Below are 16157 nucleotides of genomic sequence, written 5' to 3'. Positions count from 1 at the left end.
TGCCGCTATAATTGCTTGTGTATTACTGGTATATTTTTCCGCCATTACTTTTAATCTGTTTACAAATGAATAACAATGACAATTTTATTGGGCAGAAAAAAAATTTATGCATGGATTCTCAAATGATGTAGCTTTCAGGACACTTTATGCTGAACATATGTGTCAGCTGATGTACTGTAGTAAATTAGAGTAAACTGCTCTCTTGTAGGATGAACATTGTTTATCTCTACACCTGCCAGACCATTAAAAAAAAAAAAGAGTTTGAGGTGTCATATGTTTTGGAAACATCTTTATAGACTACGTTGGGGTAAAGGTGTGCTAGAAAAATGCAGCTACTACTACTTTTGATTAAACAGAGTCTTAACAAAATAAGTATGGTGATAATGTTTTATTTAAATGGGATGGCAAAAAAGGTAAAATTACAAAAAATTTAAACAATGAGTGAAATTAACAGGAATTTCTCATATTACTGTTTTATTGAGAGTTTGAGTTATCATTAGCCTATCCATGTTTGCACCACACCTGTTTGTACCAGAAAAGTACAGCGTTACAATAATTTAACAGTCAAACTTATCGTAACTATAACGTCACCAGAAAAACTACAGAATGGAAAGCAAAATGATGCCTTGTGTAATTGTTTCACCCAAACTTAGTTAAGAAATAAACCTGATACATTTATTTTTAAAAGTTAAAATGACAGATTGTGTGATTGCAAAATTGTCAGAGACTTCCTGACAATTTATTACATGAATGAATAAATTTTCATTTGAAAGCATAGTGATGCCGTAAATTCTATTGACTCATGTAGTGATTCATGTATTTATATTACCATGCATACAGAAATATTCTGGTCATTAGGTGATCACTGAAAGTGTGTTGCACATGCTGCTCTCCACGTCTCCCAGATTTAGATGTCCCAAGATGAGGAAATAAGAACAGTTAGACAAATGTTGCTAAATCAATAGAATTTAGCCAAAACACACACACAGATGTTCTCAGTCTGCCAGGAAGATCTGATTGTGTGCTTGTGAATATGCGTGTGTGCATGCGTTTGTGTGAGACTTTGTGTACACATGAGTATAATGGAGTATAAAAGCAATAGAGCTTGTTAAAGCTGCTGGTGTGCATCCACAGTGAGACAATACAAATTACTTTTCATGTGTAAACCCCATAATCATTCTGCGCTGCTATTCAAGCTAACTCACTCCTCTTTCATACCCCTTATATTTAAAATAGCATAAACAAAATAGCCTATAAGTGTATAGAATATATTTATTGTAGACAAAAGCATAACCGACAAGACTTGTTTGGATACAGAAATGCAGAAAATACAGAGAAGACATTGTCAAAGTGTTTTATTGGACACTGGATATTAAAGTCACACCACAGTCACATGTGTGAAATAAGGAAAATATAATGTAAATATTTTTCACCTCATTGCCATCAATAACTTTTGTAATGTACTTCGAACTATATTTTAAATGAATACATCAGTGGAGTCACTTGACATGGCGATGTGAGGATCGGATGTGTGAATGGCGAGCTCTGCGCACTTTGCTAGGTTTTCTTTTTTGTGATTTTCTCCCCTTTTCTCCCCAATTTGAAATGCCCAATTCCCAATATGCTCTAAATCCTCGTGGTGGCATAGAGACTCGCCTCAGTTCGGTTGGTGGAGGATGAATCTCAGTTGCCTCTGCATCTGAGACTGTAAATCCGTGCAACTTATCACGTGGCTTGTTGAGTGCGTTACCGCTGAGACATAGCATGTGTCGAGGCTTCACGCTATTCTATGCAGGCCAATTTTGTTGCTTAGGAAACCTGGCTGGAGTTGCTCAGCATGCCCTAGATTCAAACTCGTGACTCTAGAGGTAAGGAAGGCTTTCTTGGAAGAGCCACAGCATTTTCTTTTTCCTAGAATTTGCGAATTTGACAAGAGAGAAATGTGAGTGATTCAAGGAATGCAAGAAACTCTTACATCAATGGAAGTTCGCATTTTCATTGATGTTCCCGCCAAATTGAGAATAGATACCAAGGATGGCAAAGTATTTACTTGTTCCCAGCAAGCCATGTCCTATAGAGATCAAGGTTTTGGGGTCAGATGTTTTTGCCGGTAAGTTTTTTTTATATCTTATCATACAGAATAGGCTACACTTTTGCTAGAAGTTTATATGGAATGAGGAGGAGGATTTTCCAGGGGTGGTGGAAGGTGGCATAGGACATAAGCTTTTGTTTTACACAAATGCTATTTTAATATTTGTCTCTGACCCTACTAGATCTGTGTCTTGCCTCCACAGAATTATTCATTCCTTTTCTAAGTTCTCAGGAGTCAATTGTTCCAAATCCGAAGTTTGGCTCTGACAGCGTACTGCCCAGTAATTACTTTTCAGCCAGGTTCCTTCCAGTGGCCCAACAGGGCATTAAGTAATTGGATATTTTATTCATATCCCTTTTTACCCTTTAATAAAAAGGTTTGAGCGATGTGGGTTGATTATATTTATCTATGACTGGGAAGGTTCATATTATTAAAATGAATTGTATTCCAAAATTAAATTACCTGCTACAATCTCTCCCCTCTCTCTTATTTCAAGCAATTTGATAGCGTAGCAAAGTCCTTCATTTGGAATGGTAAACGTCACAGATTACATTTCAATAAGTTAAATAGGCCAATTGGCAAAGGTGGGCTAGGCCTACCCAAGATTTTGTTTTATTATTATGCATTTGGTCGCAGACATTTGGCTCATTGGTCGCTTCCTCCTGAGAGAGCCCCTCCCTGGTTTTGTATTGAACAGGAAGTTTTTGCCCCTATTTCGCCATCGAGCTCAGCGAGTACTGACTACCACCCCTGGAGTCGCGAGTTTGAATGACTTGAGTGAATCCAGCCAGGTCTCCTAAGCAACCAAATTGGCCCGGTTGCTAAGGAGGGTAGACACTGGATAACATCCTTGTGGTCGCAATTAGGGGTTCTCGCTCTCAATGGAGTGCGTGGTAAGCTGTGGGTGGATCGTGGAGAGTAGCATGAGCCTCTGGTGCTGTGAGTCTCCGTGTTGTCATGCACAGCAAGTTACGTGACCTCCACCCGGATTGGTAACCTCGCCACCACAAGGACCTACTGTACAAAGAAGAGGGAATTGGGCATTCCAAATTGGTGGAAAGGGGATAAAAAAATATAAATATATATTGAAAAAAAAAAGTTACACCACGTTATATAGCATTTGCACTCGGTATGGACCAGATGTTTAAATTATGACATTTATTTAAATGTTGCTTCGAGCATATGGCTAACCCAAAGTTATGTGTTAATAAGTCTCCTTTCTGCTGGTCAGAGTGGATTGTTAAGGGAGGTTAATATGCTCAGTGACCTATATGAGAGTGGAGTGTTGAGATCCTTTGAAAATATGGTTCAACATTTTAGGATTCCCAGGTCTCAATTCTTTAGGTATTTACAGCTGTGCCACCTGCTCTGTACTATTTTTGGGAGTAGTATACACCCCCCTATAGTGCCAGATACTCTGGGAGGGGTGATTACTGCTTTTGGAAAAGGTCTTGAGGCATCAGTTTATTACTCCCTGTTAATTCAGAGTCTGAGGGATGGAGCTTCTACTTCTCATTTTATTGATTTTAACAATTAAAATAGAAAAGCAAAACATACAGTACTGTGCAAAAGTGTTAGGCTCTTGTCAAAAATGTTGCATAGTGAGGATGTCTTCAAAAATAATGCCATAAATATTTTTCATTTATCAATTAACATCATACAAAGTCCAGATATGTATGTTTCCAGTTTCTGTAAACATACAAAAACTAAATCAATATTTGGTGTGGCCACCTTTGCCTTTAAAACAGCCCCAAGTCTCCTAGGTACACCAGGAAACAGTTTTTCTTGGTTGTTGGCATATAGGATGTACCAAGCTTCTTGGAGAATTTACCTAATTTTTATCTAATTAGGATGTCTCAATTGCTTCTGTCTCTTCATGTAATCCCAGACTGACTCGATGTTCCGTGGGGGGCTCTGTGGGGGCAATGCCATCTCTTGCAGAGCACCCTGTTCTTCTATTCTAATATTTTCTATTTGCAAAAGTAATGTTTGGGAGTCTAAAAAGTATTTTTGCTATTGACACAATAAAGCTGACGGATGTAAATAACCATCTTAAGACAAATGTTTTTGTGAAACATCGCAAGTGCCTAAAACATTTGCACAGTACTGTATATGCACAGAATCAACTTTTTACACACACACACACACACATACATATATATATATATATATATATAAAATAATCGCACACATATAAACTATAAATCTCTCTCCACTGCCCCTCCCCGGGAGCCCTCGGAAAAGGTCAGATAGCTGCCCCAATTCATATTAACACCCCAGGTTGCCTAACCTTCTATCTGACATCTCCTCAAATTCCGTCACCTGGCCCATCTCTGTGCACCACTCCCGAAATGAGGGCGCACAAGCAGACTTCCATCACCTCAGAATGATCAGTCTACCGATTATGACACTGGCTAGGACCCAATTTCTTATGTATTTATCTTATGTTCTTATGTATTATGTATATATACTAATGACAGCCTCATCAGCCTAAAATACTGTCTGGGGCAAAATAAATTTGAGTGCCCAGTACGTCACACATAAAACTCTGAGCCCTCAACCAGAACTCTTGGATCTTAACACACCACCAAAAACATGAGATGTGTCCTCATTTTCTGATTTCTAGAAGTAAATGTCTGGCAATACATTTCAGCCTTTGTCTTTTGCATCACTGTGTGAATTTTGTCTGCCTTTGTGCCTGGAATGTTGGATGTTTGCAAGGTCTTCCTCTACTGCACAAGCATCTCCTTGACCTTAAACACCCATGCCACAGAGGTTTTAAATCTCCCAAAATCAGAAAAGTTATGTAAAAACAGATTGGTAGGATTTAGGGATGGGCACGGTAACCATTTTTAATATTTGATAAACCATGGGTTGGGTTGTCAGGGGTTGGGACTAAGGAATAAATCATTTTTATTACAATGAATATACATCAATAACTACTCAAAATAGCAATAGTGAGCGATGAGCATAAATAGCACAATACATAGATCTTCAAATGATTTACTCACATTAAAGTAAAAAAAATTCACTGCCTCTATTCTTAAATTAAAAAACTTCTGAAAATGTTAGTCTTTTTTCATTTTAGCTTTTTCTATCATTCTGGTTTGTTAACCCTTGTTAATGAAAAAGGTGTTTATTTTTGGGGAATTTTGATATTTCAACCTCATTTCCTATAATACATCTATAATACACAGTGTACACAAAATAATTCCACTCAGAACCTTAAGGGCAAAAATGAATTCTATGATATTATGCTTTCATTCTTGAGCCCTGGCTTCAAAACGTAACTTTTATATTTTCCACCAAATGGCACCATTTTTTTCATGTTTAGCCTATGGAGCAAATACATGCTTTTTTCCTATTTTCTGTTTGCTGTATTATAGAGCACTGCAATTACCAATTTAATAAATGATGCCGCTAAAATTGTGTGGGTGTGTTGGTATGGATGTCAGAGGCATGCTGAGTGACTCCAGCCAGGTCTCCTAAGCAACCAAATTGGCCCAGTTGCTAGGGAGGGTAGATGGGGAGTCACATGGGGTAACCTGAGCATTGAAATTTACCAATTTAATAAATGATGCAGTTAAAATTGTGTGGGTGTGTTGGTATGGATGTCAGAGTTTGTTTTGTATGTGTGTGTGTAAACAACAACAATGGCATTATGTAAACAAACTGGCATTTAAAGGGTTGAAATACTGAAAATGAATGAATATTTGGTAGTTTTGATCAGGACTGATGTTGGTTAAAAAATTCAGTCAGTGAAAGTGGAAAATTATTTTAACATGTAATATATTTTTTTTTTTAATCTGACACTGCACAAAAAATAATAATGCATCAACATCAATGTTGTTGTTAATTATTGACATATCCCAGACTGTGACCCCCTTAGCATATGGAAAATAATTTACATTTTATTTCCATAAAAAAAAACAGTGGCATTCAAACTGGCATTTAAAGGGTTAAATATTGAATGAATATTTGGTAGTTATGATCAGGATTGATGTTGGTTAAAAACATTTACTCGTAAGTGGAAAATAAAAGTGTAATATTAATATATAATATTATTATGGCAGTTTTTTGACACTGCCATTTTTGTCCTCCAAGGACCTCTGAGCAACGTTTTTAAATTGACGCACAAGGGTTAAACAACAGAAAATACATAATTTAAGTGCCAAACCTGATATGTGCTCTGACCGGGTAGGTTGTCATTCCCGCAAGGCAGCAAATACTAGTATAATCATGTGCGTGGAGTTACACTGCTGTGGTTTATTGGCATCTTCGCTATACTTTGGGATTTTTAAAAGGTTTAGCATTTACAGTAAATTGTGGAATTACTGTCTGCACACCAGAGCAAAAGGAAATATATATGATCTTACCATTTATCAAGTGCTGAAACAGTTAGTGATTTTTGTATTTGAATACAGATGCATCAACCACTTAAATGTTGTTTTAAGAGAAAATTAGTTCCCTTCTGCCTCACATGCACTCTTCAACACTCAGACCTCTGGAAATCTCCTCAGCTGGATTCAAACTTTTCTTAATGTGTCTCCACAGCACAACATCTGATCTGTCACATTCCTTATAACAGCTACCCTCTTCACTTCAAATGTGTGGAACCTCTTGGTTTTATTTTGGATATACACTACCGTTCAAAAGTTCATTCTTTATTATTACTATTTATTTTTCTTCGCATGTAAGAATAATAGTAGTCATCATAACTATAGAATAATCGAAATGGAAATATGGGAATTGTGTTGTGACTAAAAATATATAAAACTATGTTATATTTTAGCATCTTCAAAGTGGCCACCCTTTGCCTAGATTTTGCAGAAATTTACTCTTGGCATTTTCTCAACCAACTTCTTGAAGAATCACCCTAACCTCCTCGTGGTCACTATAATGTAGTTCTCACCTTCGGTGGGGAGTGTGGTGAGTTGTGTGTGGGTGCCACAGAGAATAGCGTAAAGACTCCACCTCCACACATAAAGCTACGTCTCAGCGCTAACGCACTCAACAAGCCACATGATAAGATGCACAGGTTGATGGTGTCAGATGTGAGGCAACTGAGATTCATCCTCCACCAACCGGATTGAGGCGACTCACTACGCCACCATGAGGATTTAGAGCGCATTGGGAATTCCAAATTGGGGAGAAAAAAGCCAGAATGTAAGCTCCAGCCTTGGAAGTGTCATCTGATCAGTAGGGTAAATCTAGATTTACACAACATAAATGCAACTAACTAACCTTCTTTCTGTTGTTCACCAACCTTAAGTATAACACTGTCCCATAGCCATATCATTCACTAGCATCTGAGAAATGGTGCAACTATGCATATGCGGATGGTCCAAAGTCATTTGGCTCCATTCAGCAATTTATATTCAGTGCTGCTATACATTGTAAGTTAACCAGCCACTTTGACCATTGTTGAGAGAAGACCAGAGGAATATTGTCATCCCAGACAAAGTTCCATTTGCACTTTTCCTGCAACATCAGTTTCACAGTAAATTGTGAGAGGAACCCGATGGAACTGACCACATGCCATGTCTTGTGTGAGGGTGCTCCTTTATGGAGAACCTTAAAGGACTAGTTAACCAATAAATGAAAATTCTCTCATCATTTACTCACCCTCATGCCTTCCCAGATGTGTATGACTTTCTTCAGCAGAATACAGATGCAGTTGACGTATCCAAACCAGCCGAATGTGGCATCTATTCTTCTCTGTTGTAAACAACACTGCACTTTTTCAGTTTGGTCAATTCTCGCATGAACTTGCCAATGAGCTTACGCCACACGAGTGGCTGCGTGACCTCGATCCTTGTGAATATTTATTAAAAAAAAAAGTTTTGAATATTTATCTTTTTTTTTTTTTTTTTACACACACCTAGCGTTTAGCTTCAGACGACATTAATTAATCCACTTGAGTTTTATGGATTACTTTTATGATGGCTATATGTGCTTTTTGGAGCTTCAGAAATTTGGCACCCATTCACTATGGACCTACAGAGCTAAAATATCTTTCTAAAAATCTTCATTTGTGTTCAGCAGAAAGTTATACAAATCAGGGATGGCATGAGGGTGTAAATGATGAGAGAATTTATATTTTTAGGTGAACTATTCCTGAACATGTTACTTCAACTACACATGTACAGTGTGCTAATTGTAGTGTTTTCTCTTAAAAGAAATATTGTATCATGTTTGTGGTGGTTATAATGTAAATGACCATTTTTACACCACCAGTGCTCATTTTCATCATCTTGCCAAGGGCCCTGGCAGTATCAAATACACAATGTATGAAAACTGTAGAAAGCATGTCAATATGAAAATAAAAACAAATCCTGGAAATGTTAAGCAATTTTGAAATCCTGATCAGATGCTTTATCTACTTGAATGGGGAAAGACTGAAATGCCCAAAACAGTTGGTCATGATTCTGATCCGTTTATTTCATCAGCAGTAAAATCTGACACCAATGGTGTCATAAATTGTTCTTCCTTAGCCCAGATCATGCAAAAAATATAAATAATTCTCGAGTTAACTGACAATTTAATGTCTCTATAAAAAGATGATTGGCTCTTCTACCTGTAAGGCAGGACTTCCTTTTCTACACCCACCATACTGAGAAGAATATAGCTGCAGGCTTTGCCCCTAAAAGTGGCGGATGCTCCAAACTAACATTAAAGATATAGGGAGCACCTACCCTAACTCTTTCCCTAACCTTGAAGTAATAGTTCACCCAAAAATGAAAATTTACTGATAATCTACTCACCTTCAGGCATTTCAAGATTTTCTTTCTTCATTAAATTGTTTTTAAAGATGTTTAGGATTTCAATTCAGGCCTCCTTCTTTAAATAATGCAATTGAATGTACTCCATTTTTGATGGTCCAAAATGCATATTTAGGATGCATCAAAATAATCCACACGACTCCAGTCAACAAATAAAGTTATTCTGAACCCAAACAATATTTAGAAACAAAACAATACTGATGTACTTTTTAACTACAAATGTTCACTTCCGTACATCTCTGTGATGAGCACTCATATGAGGGATGACGTAAACTCATTGGTAAGGTCACGCGTCATGTGGAGGAGGAGGCAGGAAGCGCGTCATTGTTTACAAGAGGACCAGTGCTGTACAACTATAATTGTCTTTGCTGTAGATTTGTATTGTTCAAAATGGTCGTTTGGTGTGCGTATCCTGGATGCTTCAACCTTCAGAAAGGGAAAAATATTAACTTTTCATCGATTGCTTATACATGATCATGAGCGATTGAAGCTCTGGCTTATCGCGCTGTACATGGATATCGGTACACATCTACATACAGTCATCTGGGTCATTCCTAAAACAGCCCCTCTAAATGTATCTGCATCTGCACAGAGTTTTAGGAGAATTCGTTCATAATGATTTTACAGCATACTATTTTCATTATAGTTTTACAGCATGATATTTTTGCTCACTGTAAAACAATTATTGCTTTCTAAATCAGTTCATTTTCCCGCAGTTTAGCGAACGTTCATATTCTTTATTAACCGTTTTGGCCATTTTGGGTTAGGCCTATATGCGTTTCATACATGTTTAAGGTTTTTACTATGCATTGAAATACATATTGGTGATGTTTTTATAAGCTATTGTATTGATTTGTTTTTATTTTACAAAGAAAATAATAAAAGTTGTATCTGTAATTAGCTACAATAGCAAGTTCTGTGGTTGTCAAAGAACTAATACATTTTCACATTCATTAGAATTAAAATTTCGTGTCCTGGTGTTTATTATTAATATAACAGATTCATTTATTCATGGATTTTGATTCCAGTGGTGGCTGCATAGGATTGTTTCCGATTTTCAATAACTCCAGAGAGTTGTAAAGTCCAAAAGTCAACATGTTTTGAAATAGGATAGATGTAATAATTTCCAAAATTCACAAAAAAAATGTTATCTAATGAAATATTCTGCCTCAATCCATGTTTGTTGGTGTTTAGACTTTCAAAACCATTTTCACTGTGGTGAAAAAAACTTGCTGGACACAAAGCGAGGCATGTACCTTCCGGGGCAGTCTAGCAGCTAATAAATAAATTATATATATATATATATATTTGTATAGTCTAGCACTATTATATATTACAAAAAAAGATTGTATTATGTAGGATTATCTGCGTTCGCTTGCACTCCATTTGATCCATATTATTCTATTTTATTCAAATTGAGGATTTTGTTCGAGGATTTTTACATTTTTTAGGGTGATGACGTCATAAAATATGACGACAGACATTAGAAGCTTCATTCTAAAACCTCAATAGATGTTTCGAATGTTAATATGACATGACATTTGGTACAGTCTAGTATGAATGGTCAGAATGACCGCTATGGCCATTCTAGTTGATTTCAGTCAAGTCTCCTAAGCAAACAAATTGGCCCAGTTGCTAGGGAGGGTAAAGTCGCATGGGGTAACCTGGTCATGATTAGGGGTTCTCGCTCTCAATGGGGCATGTGGTAAGTTGTGTGTGGATCACTGAGAGTAGCATGATCCACCACGTACTTCGTCTCTGCAGTGTCATGCACCGCGAGCCACATGATAAGATACGCGAACTGATTGTCTCAGAAGTGGAGGCAACTGATAATCGAGGTGAGTAACCGCCTCCCCACGAGGACCTACTAAGTATGTGGAATTGGGCATTCCAAATTGGGATATATACACATCTTTAAAAAAAATTACATAATTAATCGCATGCCCACGGACAATAATAAGGAAGATTCCTGAGAAATGCAAGTAGCACCTGTTTAATCCAGAGGGCAGTAATTGAAATTTCAGCTGTATGTGACACGTGCAGTTTATACAGTGAAAACACTTCAGTAGGCAGAACAACACAAACATGCGTCACTTTCTTGCATTCAAAACACTCGAGCGCAAATGCGATCTAAGGGATCTCAAGATGTGTTTAAACATTGAGTATTAAACTATATTTAACTTAACACAGAGACCTAAACATTTTATGTTTATGACGCTAATACACCATATTGGTGTAAATTGGCGAGCTCTTAAACAAGCTCTCATAATAAATCTCCAACTGATTGACAAATTCACTTGTGAAATGCATTGCTGTGAACTGTATGCCAATGATTGACTTATGATCAATAATATGGTAGTAAACAATACATTGTATTCTAAAGCCACTTTTTGTATGGCCTTATTAATGATTAACTCTTCTGCTACAGGAAGGTAAAGCATTTTAATTATCTGAATATATATATATATATATATATATATATATATATATATATATATATAATTTTTAAATATTTAAAGATAACCATGTATAATTATATAAATATGTATAATCATTATATTTTGAGTTACTGTTATATAATGGGCTTTCTAACATAAACTTTAAATCTTTCACATGTCAAGTGAACATCTTCTGGGGGAAAAAAAGCAAGCAGCAAAGAAATATTTCTAAATAAAAGCTCTTTTCTCCTTAATTTTTAAAGGTTAATTTCACAAATTGAATTATGAGTTATATTTTTAGTTAGATTAGAGTTAATTTTACTTATATCAAAATGTGGTCATGGCATTTTGTCTGAAAGAACACGGTGTAAATTTTGTTCAGTACCAACTAAGTTTTGAAAATACTAAATCTTTCATGAATATGAAAATATCCGTCAGACTGACAAAAATTCTACTTGTGTTTCATGAATGAGGCCCATTTTTGGCATAATGGGCAGCACATACAAATATGTTAACATTTAGAAAAACATGTTTAAATAATTTAAACATAGTTTTTCAAAGTTTTAGTCTGTGCCAAGTCCAAAATTTATTGTAAAGTAACTTTTTCAACCACATATAATCAGTATTTCAACTAGACTTTACATAGCCTACTTTATAGTACAGCAAACGTTTTAATTCAGCACCAAGGGTATCTTGTATTGTTTGCTATTAACTGATTGTTAAATTTACTCAGCCAAAATTTATATTTACATTTATGCATTTGGCAGACGCTTTTATTACAATTCACTTATTACAGGGATAATCCCCCCCCAGAGCAACCTGGAGTTAAGTGCCTTGCTCAAGGACCCAATGGTGGTGGCTGTGGGGATCGAACCAGCGACCTTCTGATTAACAGTTACAGTGGATATAAAAAGTCTGTTAAAATGCCAGGTTTTTGTGATGACAAAGATAAATCATGTCAGAACTTTTTTCACTTTTAACGTGACCTATAATGTGAACAATTCAATTGAAAAACAAACTGAAATCTTCACGGTGAAAAAATTAAAAACCTTACAATAAACTGGTTGCATAAGTGTGCACATCCTCTTATAACTGCGGATGTGGCTGTGTTCAGAATTAACCTATCACATTCAACCTCATGTTAAATAGAAGTCATTACACACCTGCCATCATTTAAAATGACTCTGATTAAACACAAATAAAGTTCAGCTGTTTTAGTAGGATTTTCCTGACATTTTCTTAGTTGCATCTCAGAGCAAAAGCCATAGTCGCAGAGAGCTTCCAAAGCATCAGAGGGATCTCACTGTTGAACGATATCAGTCAGGAGAAGGGTACAAAAGAATTTCCAAAGCATTAGATATACCATGGAACACAGTGAAGACAGTCATCATCAAGTGGAGAAAATATGGCACAACAGAGACATTACCAAGAACTGGAAGTCCCTCCAAAATTGATGAAAGGTCAAGAAAACTGGTCAGGGAGGCTTCCAAGAGGCCTACAGCAACATTAAAGGAACTGCAGGAATTTCTGGCAAGTACTGGCGGTGTGCTACATGTGACAACAATCTCCCGTATTCTTCATATGAATGGGCTATGGGGTAGGGTGTCAAGACGGAAGCCTTTTCTTACAAAGAAAAACATCCAAGCCTGGCTGAAGTTTGCAAAAACAAACATCAAGTCTCCCAAAAGCATGTGGGAAAATGTGTTATGGTCTGATGAAACCAAGGTTGAACTTCTTGGCCATAATTCAAAAAGGTACATTTGGCGCAAATACAACACTGCACATCACCCAAAGTCAATTCAAGTCAATTTTATTTGTATAGCGCCTTTCACAACACACATCATTTCAAAGCAGCTTTACAGAAGATCAGGCATTAACAGACGATAAAACAAATGTCTATAATGTCGATAAATTATCATTGTGTAATTAGATTAAATACGATTGTTTATCGTGTTAAAAAATAAGTAATTCAATAATAATTGTATCAATAACCTCAGTGAGCAAGCTGAAGTCGACTGTGACAAGGAACACAAAACTCCATAAATGTTGATTAATGGAGAAAAATAACCTTGGGAGAAACCAGACTCACTGTGGGGGCCAGTTCCCCTCTGACTAACATCATGAATATAATGACAATATTACTTATGTATAGTTAAAGTCATGGTTTAAAATTATTAAACTAAGTAAGTGTTAAGGGTCAGTGTTTAAACATCGATTTTGTTTGAACTGTAAGATTAATGGCCAATGTCTTTGAAGTCCATAATGGATTAACTGCAGAAGTTCACATAGATGCAATTGTCCTTGTTAATTGGCTGATGAAGGCTTTTGTTAGCAATTGTTAGTCTATGCATTTCATTTCAAGATTGTAGTCCATCAATAGACCGAGGTGATGCAAAGAACACCATACACACAGTGAAGCATGGTGGTGGCAGCATCATGCTTTGGGGCTGTTTTTCTTCAGCTGGAACAGCCTTAGTCAGGGTGGAGGGAATTATGAACAGTTCCAAATACCAGGCAATTTTGGCACAAAACCTTCAGGCGTCTGTTAGAAAGCTGAAGATGGAGGAAGTTCACCTTTCAGCACGACAATGACCCAAAGCACACATCCAAATCCACAAAAGCATGGCTTCACCAGAAGATGATTAACGTTTTGGAATGGCCCAGCCAGAGCCCAGACCTGAATCCAACTGAACATCTGTGGGGTGATCTGAAGAGGGCTGTGCACAGATGTCCTCGCAATCTAACAGATTTGGAGCACTTTTGCAAAGAAGAGTGGGCAAAAATTGCCATGTCAAGATGTGCCATGCTAATAGACTCCAACCCAAAAAGACTGAGTGCTGTAATAAAATCAAAAGGTGCTTCAACTAAGTATTAGTTTAAGGGTGTGCACACTTATGCAACCAGGTTATTGAGTTTTTTTATTTTTCCCCCTCAAAGATTTCAGTTTGTTTTTCAATTTAATTGTTCACGTTATAGGTCACATTAAAAGGTGGCAAAAGTTCTGACATGATTTATCTTTGTCTCATTCTTTTACATCACAAGAAACTGGCATTTTAACAGGGGTGTGTAGACGTTTTATACCTGCTGTATGTGCTTTATCCCACTACTGGTGGCCAGCACTCCATGTAATGAAATAAAATCATTCTGTTGTGTTTTGGTAGTTAAACCAAATGTTCTCATTATAGCACAATTATATGTTTGGAAACAATGATTTTGTAAAAAGGAAACATTTCTACACCTAATGAAAGCATAATAGCACACGTGTGATTACCAAGTGATAAAAAAAAAAACATAGCGTTTCATTATGATAATGGTCATATTCTTCAAGACACTTATTTAAATAAAGCAATGCCCTACAAAAGTACAATTCTTGTGTTTCAGATTCAGATCACATATCATCTTATTTCTTAGTTATACCATGAAATGACAAAAAAGAACAAGTATTCTATGTGCAATTTATTTGGATCAGTGCACTCTAGATAAATGTCCTCATAAAAAACACTGCAAAGCAGATTATTATTTGTATTAGTTTAAATAAGCCGTCACACTTTACAAACCTTTCCTTTTATAAATTATATTGACAGGCTGAAAAACAAAACAACACACCAACACACAGTGTGCAAGGTCTATTATCTAAACCCATCCATACTAAACATGCTGTGGTGTCATGAGGTAAGGAAGACTCACGGCAGTCCACAGCTTAATTCATTTTAAATTACAATCTCTTCAAACTCCTTTGGAGAAAGCTGAGCTCAGTCTACTTGACCACCTTTCGCAGCTCAGCCAAGACCCAGATGGCGAAGGTGAGCAGCGCCACAGATCCAGACTGGTGTGTTGCTGCCAGCGGAGTGGGAACATAGAGCAGCAGGGTGCTGATCCCTAGAGCCACCTGAGAATAGAATCACACACACACACACACACACACACACACACACACACACACACACACACACACACACACACACACACACACACACACAAATATGTATGTAATGTGTCTCTATGAACATCAACATTAGAGCTTTTTAAAATAAAGTTCAACAAATTAATAATGATACTACTCCACACGCATTCTAAAGCATTGAGTTCTTCCAACTTTGTGGCAACGGTTGGGTGACAGCCCTATTTTTTCCAGCATGACAATGGTTCACTGCATCTGGTGTGGATGAACTGGACTGGCCTTTACAAAGCCCAGACCTGAACCTCACTGAACATCTTTGGGGTGGATTGGAATGCCAATTTTGAGAGACTGACCTCACTAATGCTAGAGTCTGAATGGGAACTAATTCCCACATCCATGTTACAACAGAGCATAGTGGAAAGCCTTCCCAGATGAGTGGAAGCTGTTCTTTCAGGAAAGCGGAATTGATGCCTAGGGTTTTGAAATGAAATGTCCATTAAGCACATATACAGTTGAAGTCAGAAGTTTACATGCATCAAATACATCTAAAACACAGTTTTTCACAATTCCTGACATTTAATAGTAGAAAACATTCCCTGTCTTATGTCAGTTAGGATAACTACTTTATTTTAAGAAAGTGAAATAGAGGACTTCGGTCGGACCATCGTTAGGATGGTCGCATAGGAGAGCTCCGGTTGAGCCAGAGAAATCAGAGAAATTCCCCCATACAAGCCAACTAAATAATTTCATATAAAGTGTAGACAAGGGGGCAAGAGCCATAACACCACTTAGAGCAATAAAAATCGTCCGAAGACGGGGTGAGAAAGACGGAGCGCAGCAACATTAGCAGCTAACAGGTTTAAGCTAGCAAACAACGTGGAGAAATGGCCGACTTGGATCTGATTCTGCGAGAACTAAGAGTTTCGCCAAGAAAATAAGGAACA

Source organism: Xyrauchen texanus, chromosome 24 (genome assembly GCF_025860055.1).
Source record: "Xyrauchen texanus isolate HMW12.3.18 chromosome 24, RBS_HiC_50CHRs, whole genome shotgun sequence".
Lineage (NCBI taxonomy): Eukaryota > Metazoa > Chordata > Actinopteri > Cypriniformes > Catostomidae > Xyrauchen > Xyrauchen texanus.
The sequence above is the reverse complement of the archived record's forward strand: the minus strand, read 5'-3'. Positions refer to the sequence as shown.